This window comes from Loxodonta africana, chromosome 2 (genome assembly GCF_030014295.1).
Source record: "Loxodonta africana isolate mLoxAfr1 chromosome 2, mLoxAfr1.hap2, whole genome shotgun sequence".
NCBI classification, from domain to species: domain Eukaryota; kingdom Metazoa; phylum Chordata; class Mammalia; order Proboscidea; family Elephantidae; genus Loxodonta; species Loxodonta africana.
Window position 1 is genome coordinate 169,216,389 of NC_087343.1, and position 15,347 is coordinate 169,231,735.

The window sequence follows — 15,347 nt, forward strand, 5'->3', positions numbered from 1 at the left end:
CAAAGACAGAGCAGACTGTAGGTTCAGTGCTTGTAGCAGCCAACAATACTGAGTTAGAATTTAATAACATTGCTATTATATTAGTTTATGATTGTTTTCTATTTATGGTAACTGATAATGATTTTCTATTAATCCTCATGATATAGAGTTTCTTTAAAAATAAATTGATTTATTTAATTGAATTGACTAAAGAAAATTCGTATAATACAGATGGAACACAAATACAACAAAAATTATAAAAGTGGTATAGCAAATGACTAAAGCTTAGAAAACATACTCAAAAGAAAAAAATCAACTTCAAACTGACCCAAGTCTCCTTTCCAACTTCATCTTCTACTACTCGATGTATCCTTATACGTGACTTCCTGCCCCCTGATCAAATCCTGAATTCTCAAATGTCTAGACCGATTCTCTTACCATTTCCACTTACTGAGTTATTCTGCCCTCCTCCACAATTTGACCCCAAATGGTTTTGTTCTGTGACATGATTTCCTCAGTGTAGACAGGATATAACATCCTGGCCCTTTAAGGAAGCCAGGAGAAAAAATGGAACATTTATTCCCTTGGAAAAAAGATCCCTGAGTCAGTGAGATAGAAATAGCTTGAAGAGTAATTCTACTTCTAGGAATATATCCTTAGGTTATAATCAGAGAAGCACACAAATGTTTTTGTGCAATGACATTACTTACTGTGTAATTTATAACAGCAAAATACTAAAACCATCAATACTCAACAACAGAAGACTAGTTAAGTAATACTGTATTGTATGTAAGCACCATGGTTTATTATCAATAAAAGCCATACATGTGAAGGTTTTTTTTTTTATGATATGGGGGAAGTATATACGAAATGATATATATGATACATAGTGGGTACCTTAATTTTCTCCCTACCATCCAGTTCATCATTCCTATTTTCCATGGCCACAAAATAATATTTGGGGAGATTGAACTCATCTCAAAACGATGGCTCTGATTTGTCTAAGCCAGTGGTTCTCAAAGTATGGTCTCTGGAGCAGCAATATCATCATCACCTGGGAACTTGTTAAACATGCAGATTATTGGACACTCTTTTGACCTACTGAATCAGAAACACAAGGGATGGGGGTTCAGCAATCTGTGTTCTAATAAATCCTCAAGGGAATCCTGGTACACACCCAAGTTTGAAAGCCAGTGGTGGAGGCCAGTTATTATAAGCCCATCTTCCTTTACAATATCAGGCTGAAATGGGCAAATTACCTAACTGGGGCCAATAAGATAAAAAAGGGAAATTTGCTAGGAATTTCTGGGAAAAGCACTCTGCACTTAAAGGAATCTGTGGGAACATACAGCCCTCTTCACCTGGACTTTTTGTATAGAGAGGTAATGCCTAGAATTGCTTGAGCCATGACACTCACAGTTTGTTCATTGAAGCAGAAGATGATAGAACTGAGAGGATTACAAAGATAATTCAGATAATCCGAAATTCTACTCTATCTCTGGATGTTCAGTTATGTGAACTAATCTATTTCCTCAAGACAGTGTGAGTTGGTTCTTTTGTTACTTATAGCTAAAAACCTCCCATCCAATATATATGATCCTAGATTGAAAACACATATATAGGCTTCTGGGGGGAAAAGACTAGAAAGATATATTTAATGTATAAATCAATTGTTTTCTCCTGATGGAAGGGCTAGAGTCTTATTTCCCTGCATTTTTCCAATTTTTATCATGAGAATTACTTTTATAATTAGAAGAAAAAAGTATATATTCAAAAATAATAGTTGGAGAGGTTATTTTAAAGATATTTTTTAAAAAGGGAGCCAAAAACCACTAAAACAGCAGAAGAGATAATGAAGACAAGTGGTATGGGACCCTGGGCAGATGGTAAACCAGAAAAACCAAGAACACAGAGTGCTCAAAATTAGTAGCAGCGAGGTGTTAAGGAGATAATTAACACTTATATTCTAAATAGCAGCTGAATATAAACGAGAACAGATGGGGTTCAATAGCTATGAAAAGACCTAGGGCAGTACAAAGATGGAATAAAGATAAACAAGCAAATATTTAGAGAAAAGAAACTTATAATTAGCAACACTATCTTCAAATTGTACTTAGGGGTTTCATTTCCTTTAACCCTTGCCCCAACTCAGTTACTTGAGGATTCATGGCAAGAAAGTCTCTATATTCCTGGTACATAAGACTTATTAATACGTAACATGTATCACATGCTTACTATGCACCAAACACTGAATATACATTATCTCATTTAATCCTCTTTGAGATAGGTACTGTTATTAACTCTATTATACAGATTAGGAAGCTGAAGCTTAGAGATGCTAGTACTTCTTTTAATTTACATATGGGAAAAAAGATGAAGCTGGGATTTGAACTGTTCCGACTCCAGAACATGCCTGCCTGCCACTACGCTATCATGTTGTTGTTGTGTGCTGTCAAGTCAATTCTAACTCATAGCAACCCTACAGGGCAGAGTAGAGCTGTCCTATAAAGTTTCCAAGGAGCAAAATGGTACCCAACAAATGTTTGTGGAATAATAAATGAATTGTACCTATTACCCTGTTTTGTGTGCTGCTGTCAAAATAAACACTTTAAAGTTTAAAATAAGATAATATATAAACCAAGCCCCTTACCCTTGAGTCAATTCTGACTCAAAGCGACTCTACAGGACAGAGTATGACTGCCCCATAGAGTTTCCAAGGAGCAGCCGGTGGATTCAAACTGCCGATTTTTGTGGTTAGCGGCCTGAGCTCTTAACCACTTCGCCACCAGGATATAAAAAAATTTTTTTTTTATTTTTTTTTATAGAGTGGTATAAATACCTTCTCAGTTTTTTTATCCATGAAGTCTGAGCACTACGGCCAGAGATAAATGCAGTAATTGAATGGGTGCCCCTTATGAAAGGCAATTCAGAGCTTCTCCAAGGACAGAAGAAAGAGAGAAAACCCAGGGCTTGGAGCTCTGGACAGATGATAAGTTATACAAATATGTTTTCAGGGTTCAGAGTTAGTGATCCCCAATGAAGGATCACCTGTCACTTAAGGGGCATGATGAGAATTGCCTAGAAGGGATTTAAAGAATCTCAGCCTACAACTCAAGCCCTGTTTATTGATTAATATGACTGAAGGAGCAAATAGAACAAGACCAAAGAAACTGGTAACAAAAAAAAAAAAAAAGAGTATCTGCCTGATCAGGAAATCAACTTAAGCAACAAAAAAGAGGATGAATAGGGCAGACAGACACAGCACGAACCTGTGCTCTGCCTAGGTGCAGTACCCCACTGGCAGATCCCTTCCATGGGAATAGATTTCAAATGTGAATGGGATGAAACGTGAACCACCCAGGGCAAAAAAAAAAAAGGGCAAAAGAGAGTGAAAATTTCCAGTGACCACACCTTATTCAGAAGGAACTAAAGCAGCCTAGGGCCCGCCTCTTTGTTTCTAATGAGATTTGGCTATCTCCTTCAAACACACACCCAGCCTGGGGGTAGCACCAGGGAGGAAAGCCTGGCCAGAGAAGCCTTCATATTCCCATTGTCGCTATTCTCGAAGGCAATATGGATGACTCACACTATTACCAGTCCCCTGGCTCCAGCAAAGTTTGTGCTTGGAACAATATCCACTATAATTGTCACTGAAACCTACTTGTAGACAGAGCCTGCTCTTGGCAGAGATGTGCAGAGAAGGAACAGGGTGGAGAAGAACTTCATTTGTAGGGAAATAAAAAGGTGGCATCAGGACCCTGGAAGCCAGCTGGCTTTTAAGCAATTAAGCTCACTTTGGGAAAAAAAAGTTACAGCTTCCTATGCTTTCTCCCATGATATCCTACATGGGGCTTTCTGGGCAACCATTTGACACTGGATTTGGCTCTAAAGAACAGTAAGGAATGAAGATATTTTGTACCATCGAGGAGGATTTGTGGTATAATTCAAAAGGCCTCCAAAATCACAGGGGAACAAATGGACAATCTCATTTACCCTACTGAATTATAAACTGAAGAGTACAGAGACTAGGTGTGTTTTATTCACCCATGTATACTCTGCACTGAGCCTGACAAAGAGTAGGTGATGAATGAATGCTAACTTTCTAGAAAGTTTTAGGATCACAGGATGGAAAGTGACCTGAGGAAGTACCTAGTCTAAACCAAAACAAAGTCAAACCTGTTGCTGTGGAGTCAATTCTGACTCATAGCCAGCTCATAGCATCTAATCTGAAAAAAAAAAAAAAAGCCACTGTAAAATCAAGGACCCACTTTCACAACATTCTAAGCAAGAATACATTGTCAGCCAATTCATTTCCTCTACCTGACTCTAAGAAACTTACTACATTTTCTGTATTTTTGTTCTCTCACCCTAAACCAGAATCTTTCTTCCTGAAAAACAGATTTGTTCTCGTTCTACTATCTGGGATCCCCCAAAATAAGTCAGACCATTTTCTACAAGACCACCTTTCGCAAATCAAACTCTGCCTTGATCTATTTCAGGTTCAATATTGCCAGCTCTTTTAAAAATATTCCATATTATTCCAAGTTCCCTGACCACCCAATTTGCTATATTCTCCAAAATGTAATCTAAGGAATATTCACTCGATGTGGGGACCCTACCACTGTAGAATGGAGAGGGACTATCTGATTTCTGGTCTGAATAGCCTATTGATATGATTCCAGCCCCAAACGAGATAAGCATTTAATCACCAGAAGGGACTTCTTAGAAAATACCTGTGAGTGAGCTCACAGCTTCTGAAACATTTATTCAATCATTCAGCAAGCACTTAATGTATTCCAGGCACTGTGCCGGGTGGTAAGTATACAGAGTCCATCCCCATGCTTGTAAAGCTTACAGTGCAGTGTACAATATGACCAATACACCTAGGATCCTCTCAGCTGGCCTTCTTGTTTCCATGATCTTTAATACCCCAGTCAAAGAACACTTACTTAGGGTGGGGTAGTGGAAAGAGTATTAGCCTGGACACCAGAAGAACTTGATTCTAGTCTTGGCTGTGCCATTAATTTGCTCTGTGACTATAGCTTTGTCTCTTTCCTTTTGACTCATCTACTCATTAAAAAGGTAGATCTAGGTCTCTAAGACCTTTTCTGGCACATTCTATGTTCATCCATACAGTAACCATGTCTTCAAACACCTTCAGGTGAAAAATGAAATCTCTTCCAGGAACAGAGCTCCCCAGTTCTCACTGATTGCCAAAGGCAGCTGACTCCTCCCTTCCTTTCTCACAGATTCCCATCTAATGTCATTTTCAGAGCCCAGGGGATAAAGATAAAGAGAAGTCACCCTTCCTTTACCCACAACATCCAATTCATCACCAAGTCCTGGCATATTTACCTCCAAACATATAGTTAAAATCCATCCTCACAGCTGTAATTAAATACTTTGATAGCACCCCTCTGACCCTCCCACTAGTTCCTTTCCACCCTGAATCCACATATAGCTAGGGTGTTGTTGTTGTTAGGTACCTTTGAGTCAATTCTGACTCATAGCAACTCTATGCACAACAGAATGAAACACTGCCTGGTCCTGAGCCATCCTTACAATCGTTGTTATGCTTGAGCCCATTGTTGCAGCCACTGAGTCAATCCACCTCGTTGAGGGTCTTTCTCTTTTCCGCTGACCCTGTACTTTGCCAAGCATGATGTCTTTCTCCAGGTACTGATCCCTCCTGACAACATGTCCAAAGTATGTAAGAGGCAGTCTCACCATCCTTGCTTCTAAGGAACATTCTGGTTGTACTTCTTCCAAGACAGATTTATTCATTCTTCTGGCAGTCCATGGTATATTCAATATTCTTCACCAACACCACAATTCAAAGGCGTCAATTCTTCTTCGGTCTTCCTTATTCATTGCCCAGCTTTCACATGCATATGATGTGATTGAAAATACCATGGCTGGGGTCAGGCGCACCTTTGTCTTCAAGGTAACATCTTTGCTCTTCAGCGTTTTAAAGAGGCCCCTTGCAGCACATTTACCCAATGCAATGCATCTTTTGATTTCTTGACTGCTGCTTCCATGGCTGTTGATTGTGGATCCAAGTAAAAAGAAATTCTTGACAACTTCAATCTTTTCTCCATTTATCATGATGTTGCTCATTGGTCCAGTTGTGAGGATTTTTGTTTTCTTTATGTTGAGATGCAATCCATACTGAAGGCTGGGGTCTTTGATCTTCATTAGTAAATTCTTCAAGTCCTCTTCACTTTCAGCAAGCAAGGTTGTGTCATCTGCATAACACAGGTTGTTAATGAGTCTTCCTCCAATCTTGATGCAGTGTTCTTCATATAGTCCAGTTTCTCATATTATTTGCTCAGCATACAGATGGAATAGGTATGGTGAAAGAATACAACCCTGGCGCACACCTTTCCTGACTTTAAACCAGTGTCCCCTTGTTTTGCCCAAACAACTGCCTTTTGATCTATGTAAATGTTCCTCATGAGCACAATTAAGTGTTCTGGAATTGCCATTCTTCGCAATGTTATCCATAATTTGTTATGATCCACACAGTCAAATGCCTTTGCATAGTCAATAAAACACAGGTAAACATCCTTTTGGTATTCTCTGCTTTTAGCCAGGATCCATCGGACATCAGCAATGATATCCGTGGTTCCACGTCCCCTTCTGAAACCAGCCTGAATTTCTGGCAGTTCTGTGTCGATATACTGCTGCAGCCATTTTTGAATGATCTTCAGCAAAATTTTGCTTGTGTGTAATATTAATGATATTGTTCCATAATTTCCACATTTGGTTGGATCACCTTTCTCGGGAATAGGCATAAATATGGATCTCTTCCAGTCAGTTGGCCAGGAAGCTGTCTTCCATATTTCTTGGCATAGGTGAGTGAGCACCTCCAGCACTGCATCCATTTATTGAAACATCCCAATTGATCCGACTATTATTCAAATATACGCACCAACCGCTAGGGCTAAAGATGAAGAAATAGAAGATTTTTATCAGCTGCCGCAGTCTGAAATTGATCAAACATGCAATCAAGATGCATTGATAATTACTGGTGATTTTAATGCAAAAGTTGGAAACAAAGAAGAAGGATCAGTAGTTTGAAAATATGGCCTTGGTGATAGAAACAATGCTGGAGATCGAATGATAGAATTTTGCAAGGCCAATGACTTCTTCATTGCAAATACCTTCTTTCACCAACATAAACGGCAACTATACACGTGGACCTCGCCAGATGGAACACACAGAAATCAAATTGACTACATCTGTGGAAAGACACGATGGAAAAGCTCAATATCATAAGTCAGAACAAGGCCAGGGGCCGACTGTGGAACAGACCATCAATTGCTCATATGCAAGTTCAAGCTGAAACTGAAGAAAATCAGAGCAAGCCCACCAGAGCCAAAATATGACCTTGAGTATATCCCACCTGAATTTAGAGACCATCTCAAGAATAGATTTGATGCATTGAACACTAGTGACTGAAGACTGGACGAGTTGTGGAATGACATCAAGGACATCATCCATGAAGAAAGCAAGAGGTCACTGAAAAGACAGGAAAGAAAGAAAAGACCAAGATGGATGTCAGAGGAGACTCTGAAACTTGCTCTCAAACATCGAGCAGCTAAAGCAAAAGGAAGAATTGATAAAGTAAAAGAACTGAACAGAAGATTTCAAAGGGCCCCTCGAGAAGACAAAGTAAAGTATTATAATGACATGTGCAAAGAGCTGGAGATGGAAACCCAAAAGGGAAGAACATGCTTGGTGTTTCTCAAGCTGAAAGAACTGAAGAAAAAATTCAAGCCTCAAGTTGCAATAGTGAAGGATTCCATGGGGAAAATATTAAATGATGCAGGAACATCAAAAGAAGATGGAAGGAATACACAGAGTCATTATACCAAAAAGAATTAGTCAATATTCAACCATTTCAAGAGGTGGCATATGATCAGGAAGCAATGGTACTGAAGGAAGAAGTTCAAGCTGCTCTGAAGGCATTGGCGAAAAACAAGGCTCCAGGAATTGATGGAATATCAATTAAGATGTTTCAACAAAGGGATAGCCAAAGTGCTCCTTTTAAATTTAAATCATACCATCACCACCCATTAGAACCCTCCAGTGACTTCCTATTGCAGATAGAACAAAAACAAAACTCCTTTCCTTGTAAGGTCTTTAAGGGCTAGTCCTGCCCCCCTTTCCATCAGCACCTTGCACCATTCTCCCCTTTCCTCCTTGTGCTCCACCCTTGGTGCGCCCTTTTTATTCCTCCAACACACCAAGTTCTTGCCTCTCAATGTCTTTGTACTTCTTTTTTCCTCTACTGAGAATGCTCTTCCCCCAATCCTTTGCATGACATACTTCCTTCTCTTTTAGGTTTAGGCTCAAATATCACCTGCCCAAGAAGGCTTCCTTGACCACTCCATTTAAAGCAAAATCAATCAACTCCAGTCTCTCCCTTTCTCTCTCTCCCTCTTTCTATCTCTCTATCCCACCTTTCTTCACACACTCACATACACACAGAATATTCATTATCATTTCTCCTTGTTTATTTCTATCAAAGCACTAGTCACCCTGCAACTATTTTATTGGTTTTTTTGTCATCTGTCTGCACTACTAGACTAAAAGTTCCCTGAAAGTAGGAACCTTGCCTGTCACTCTATTCCCAGTGCTTTGAAGAATGTCTGGCAAATAGTAGACAATAAATATTTATTGGATGAATAAGTGAAGGAATAAATGAATTCACCCCTGCAACTCTCATTTTCATGTTTTTTAATAATTTTGATGTATGGTGGGGTGGAAGAAGAAATGGAAAAACAGAAGGACGTTGAAGAGTAGTGACTGTGATAATGAGAGTTTAGGAGGATATAACAATGAAGAGTGATCAGCACTCCAAATTGACAACAGCAACTCGAAAGGAGAGATAGAAAGCTTGGGGGGCAGTGTGTTTATGTTATTGGGGGAGGGAGGATTCAGAAAAGGAAAGTGAGCATGGTTGCACAGCTTGAAGAATGTAATCAATGTCAATGAATTGTACATGTAAGAAATTTTTTAATTGGCATATGTTCTGCTGTGTATATTTTCAACAAAAATAGTTTTTTAAGAAGTGAACAGAACCCAAAGCTGTATTCAACATAAAAAAAAAATTCTAGGGTGGGGCCAAGATGGCAGAGTAGTCAGAGTCTTCCTGTAGTCTTTTTTACAACAAAGAACCGAAAAAACAAATGAATCAATTATATATGACAATCTAGGAGCCCTGAACATCAAAAACAAAGTTCAGCCAGACTTAGTGGCAGGCGGAAAGAGAGATAGTTCAGAAGCAGCAAGGATTTGCCAGACCTGACCTGGGCAGCATGCTGCAGTCTGGATCAGCCAGCACGCACAGGCTGAGGCAAGCAGTACTGCTTGGGACACTTCTTCCAGGTCGGGAGAAACCAAGCGGCGGAGAGTCTCCTCAAGCCTCCAGAACCAGGAAGAAGCAGCTTTGAATTGGCGAAAGGTAAGTACAAACATCTAAACTTCCATGCAGAAAAAAAACCCTTCCGCCTTTGGGAAGTACCTCTTTCCCATTTACCTGTCCCCTTCCCACTGTGCTCCAGGTCTGGGTCTGCCTTCAGGGATTGCTGTGCCCCCTGGGCCAAAAGTAGGACCCACCACTCAGCCTGAGACATTCTTCCAGCTTTGGAGATGGAACAAATGAACAAAAGGAAAAAATAACCCGCCAGCTCCCCTAAGCTGGGAACTCAGGGCAGGCACAGCTCCTATGCCTAGGCATAGGCATAAGGGGTCCAAGAACTTTGACTGCCTTTCACCAATACATACATCCATGAGGTCCCATTTAAACAGTGTAGGCTCTCATTAGCACAATACAATAGGGTATTTACCCGAAGCCTATTTTCAACTGCAACAGCTATAAGAGGGAGTGGCAGATTCGTGACATTTGACACCGCCCTGCCCATTAAGCAAGGTCCTCACTTAACCACATCAGAGGCCTGAGGATTGTTTGCTCCACCCACTCTACCTAGCCACCCACGAAAGGAGTCCAAGAATAAGTGATGCCTCTCAGTCGTTGCATCCAACAGCACTGGGTTCCCAAAGTCTGGGCGCAAAACCCACTCCCCTACACACTCTAGTGAACAGGGATACACCTTCTACCCAAACACTCAGGGGCAGCTGTCAGCCCTTTACCTTGCTCAACATATGACTCTCTACTACAGCCAGACAACTGTGCCTACTCTAATCGCTCCTGCCCATCTAGGATTGTAGGTGAGAGCTTGCACCACACACTCAGTGACTGATGACCTGGACACCTGAGCTGAACTCACACAAGAAAAATAAATGAACTCCTGGACTCACAAACTTAGTAACAGCTCTAACCACCTGGTGACAGGACATGAGAGCTTCAAAGACACCAGTAATTAAACTAGCTCACACAAGCACCTATTTGAGCATATCAAAACAAAACAAGAAGCTAGGACACAGTAAGCAAACATAAAGTAAATACGTACAATAACTTATTGATGACTCGGAGACAACAGTCAATCTCAAATCACATAAAGAGGCAAATCTTGATGACTTCATCAAGTGACCAAAACAAAGAGCATAGAAACCTCCAGGAGGAAGATAAAATCTTGGAATCACCTGAGGTAGACTTCGAAAGATTAATATAGAGAGCTCTTCAAGAGATCAGGAAAGAGATCAGATAAAATATAGAACAAGCCAAGGAACACACAGACAAAGCAATGGAGGAACTTAAGAAGGTTATACAAGCACATAAGAATATATTTATAGAGAGGCGGAGCCAAGATGGAGGAATAGACAGATGCTTCCATCGAGCCCTCTTTACAAAAAAGACCCGAAAAAACAAGTGTAACGAGTATATTTGTGACAAACTGGGAGCCCTGAGCATCAAAGGCAAGCTTAGACAATGAATTGAGGGGCAGGGGGAGGAAGAGGCCGTTCAGAAGTGGAGAGGAGTTATGGGACCTGAATAGTGGGGAGTCCTCAGGCATCATTCCCGGAGCAGCAGCAGCTGTGAGGGTCAGCTGGTACTAGCGTTCAGCCACAGTTTCCTCAGGGAGAAGCAGCCAGCCACACAGCCTACTCACACCTCTGGAACCTGAGGAGAACAGCGCTCTCGACAAAAGCTAAGTACTTCTGTATATTTTACCACGCCCCCCCCCCACCCCCAAGCCAGATTCAGCAGCTGAATCCCTGGGCCTGAGATAGACCCTGGTGAGTACCTAGAGCCATCCTCCCGGCCTCGGGAGAGGAAAAAATTTGCAACTGGAGGGAAAAGATAATTTGCTAGCTCCATTAATCGGGGGAGCTCAGGACAGAAGCAGCTCCTGTCCAGATATAAACCATCTGTGGACCTTGAGCACCTTTCCCTTCTCCATGGACCTATGTGGGCCTATTTAGGAAGAATACGCCCTTGTTGGCAGACTCCAACCATTTCAGCTGTGGGGTGGAGAGGTGGGTGTTTGACATTGCTTTGCCTATTAAACAAGGTCCTCACCTACCCACATCAGGGACCTGAGGACTGGTAGCTCCACTCAGGTCACCCAGCCACCTGTGACAGGGGTCCAAAGAAAACTGGTACCTCCCAGTCCTTATAATCAAGAACTTTGGGTGCCCATGGTCCCTCTGCAGAACCCACCCACCAGCACACTCTAGGGAACAGAGACGTGTTTTCCTCAGAGACACTTGGGGGTCAGTTTTCAGCCCCTAGCCTTGTTCAGAGGGTGACCCCCTGCTGCAATCAGACACCAGTATATACGCCAATCACCCCTGCCCCTCTAAGACTGTAGGACAGAGCCTGTACCACACACTTGATATCAGCTACCTGGAAACCTGAGCTGAATTCATACAAGAAAACTGAATGGACTCCTAGACTGATATACCTGATAACAGCTCTAGCCAGCTGGGGACAGGACACCAGAGCTCCAAAGGCAAAAATAATCAAGCTAGCTCACTCAACTAACCCATAGGTGTATGCCAAAACAAAACAAAGCAAGCAGCTATGACACAGTAAGCAAGCATAAACTAATACAATAACTTATAGATGGCTCAGAGACAGAGAGTGGCAGAATGGATTAAAAAACAAGATCTGTTTATATGCTGCCTACAAGAGACACACCCTAGACTTACAGACAAAAACAAACTAAAACTCAAAGGATGGAAAAAAATATATCAAGCAAACAACAATCAAAAAAGAGCAGGAGTGGCAATATTAATTTCTGACAAAATAGACTTTAAAGTTAAATCCATCAGAAAGGATAAGGAAGGACATCATATAATGATTAAAGGGACAATACACCAAGAAGATATAACCATATTAAATATTTATGTACCCAATGACAGGGCTGCAAGATACATAAAAAAAACTCTATCGGCATTGAAAAGTGAGATAGACAGCTCCACATAGTAGTAGGACACTTCAACACACCACTTTCGGTGGACAGGACATCCAGAAAGAAGCTCATTAAAGACACGGAAGATCTAAATGCCACAAACAACCAACTTGACCTCATATACATATACAGAACACTCCACCCAACAGGAACCAAGTATACTTTCTTTTCTAGTGCACACGGAACATTCTCTAGAATAGACCACATATTAGGTCATAAACCAAGCCTTAGAAGAATCGAAAACATTGAAATAGAAATATTACCAAGCATCTTCTCTGACCATAAGGCCATAAAAGTGGAAATCAATAACACGAAAAGCAGGGAAAAGAAATCAAAAAAGACTGGATTATAGAAGACATTGAGGATAATAAAAAAAAAAATGGAATAAAGAAATTCAGAGAATCCAATGAGAATGAAAACACTTTCTATCAGAACCTTTGGAACACAGCAAAAGCGGTGCTTAGAGGCCAATTTATATCAATAAATGCATACATCCAAAAAGAAAGGGCCAAAATCAAAGCATTATCCCTACAACTTGAACAAATAGAAAGAGACCAACAAAAGAAACCCACAGGCATCAGATGAAAACAAATAATAAAAATAAGAGCTGAACTAAATGAAATAGAAAACAAAAAAAATTGAAAGAATTAATAAGACCAAAAGCTGGTTTTTTGAAGAAATCAAGAGAATTGATAAACCACTGCCCAAACCGACAGAACAAAAACAGGAGAGGAACTAAATAACCTGAATAAGAAATGAGATGGGCGATGTTACAACAGACCCAACTAAAATTAAAAGTATCATATCAGATTACTATGAAAGACTATACTCAAACAAATTTGAAAACCTAGAAGAAATGGATGAATTCCTAGAAACACACTACCTACCTAAACTAACACAAACAGAGGTAGAACAACTAAATAGACCCATAACAAAAGAAGAGATTGAAAAGGTAATCAAAAAACTCCCAACAAAAAAAAAGCCCTGGTCCAGACAGCTTCACTGCAGAGTTCTACCAAACTTTCAGAGAAGAGTTAACACCACTTCTACTAAAGGTATTTTAGAGCATAGAAAAGGACAGAATACTACCAAACTCATTCTATGAAACCACCATAAATCCCTGATACCAAAACCAGGTAAAGACACCACAAGAAAAGAAAATTATAGACCTATATCCCTCATTAATGTGGATGCAAAAATCCTCAACAAAATTCTAGCCAATAGAATTCAATAACATATGAAAAAAATAATTCACCAGGACCAAGTGGGATTCATGCCAGGTAATGGTTCAACATTAGAAAAACAATTAATGTAATCCACCACATAAATAAAACAAAAGACATGAATCACATGATTTTATTAATTGATGCAGAAAAGGCATTTGACGAACTTCAACACTCGTTCATGATAAAAACTCTCAACAAATAGGGATAGAAGAAAAATTTCTCAACATAATAAAGGGCACTTATACAAAGCCAACAGCCAACATCACCCTAAATGGAAAGAGCCTGAAAACATTCCCACTGAGATAAGGAACCAGACAAGGATGCCCTTTATCACCACTCTTATTCAACATTGTGCCGGAAGTCCTAGCCAGAGCAATTAGGCTAGATAAAGAAATAAAGGGCATCCAGGTTGGCAAGGAAGAAGTGAAAGTATTTCTATTTGCAGATGACATGATCTTATACACAGAAAACCCTAAGGAATCCTCCAGAAAACTACTGAAACTAATAGGAGAGTTCAGCAGAGTATTGGGATACAAGATAAACATACAAAAATCAGTTGGATTCCTCTATACCAACAAAAAGGACATCGAAGAGGAAATCACCAAATCAATGCCATTTACAGTAGCCCCCAAGAAGGTAAAATACTTAGGAATAAATCTTACCAGAGACGTAAAAGACTTATACAAAGAAAACTACAGTACACTTCTGAAAGAAACCAAAAGAGACTTACATAAGTGGAAGAACATGCCTTGCTCGTGGATAGGAAGACTTAACATTATAAAAATGTCTATTCTACCAAAAGCGATCTAAATATTTAATGCAATTCCGATCCAAATCCCAACGACATTCTTTAATGAGATGGAGAAACAAATCACCAACTTCATATGGAAGGGAAAGAGGCCCCAGATAAATAAGGCATTACTGAAAAAGAAGAACAAAATGGGAGGCCTTACTTTACCTGATTTTAGAACCTATTATACCGCCACAGTAGTCAAAACAGCGTGGTACTGGTACAACAACAGATACATGGACCAGTGGAACAGAATTGAGAATCCAGACATAAATCCATCCACATATGAGCAATTGATATTTGACAAAGGCCCCAAAACAGTTAAATGGGGAAAAGACAGCCTTTTTAACAAATGGTGCTGGCATAACTGGATATCCATCTGCAAAAAACTGAAACAAGACCCATACCTCACTCCATGCACAAAAACTACCTCAAAATGGATCAAAGACCTAAATATAAAATCTAAAATGATAAAGATCATGGAAGAAAAAATAGGGACAATGTTAGGAGCCCTAATACATGGCATAAACAGTATACAAAACATTATAAAGAATGTAGAAGAAAAACTAGATAACTGGAAGCTCCTAAAAATCAAACATTTACGCTCTTCCAAAGACCACCAAAAGAGTAAAAAGATTACCTACAGACTGGGAAAAAAAATTTAGCTATGACATTTCTGATCAGCGCCTTATCTCTAAAATCTACATGATACTTCAAAAACTCAACTACAAAAAGACAAATAACCCAATTAAAAAATGGGCAAAAGATATGTATAGACACTTCACTAAAGAAGACATTCCGGTAGCTAACAGGTACATGAGGAAATGTTCACGATCATTAGCCATTAGAGAAATGCAGATCAAAACTGCAATGAGATTTCATCTCACTCCAACGAGGCTGGCATTAAACCAAAAAACACAAAATAATAAATGCTGGAGAGGTTGTGGAGAGATTGGAACACTTATACAC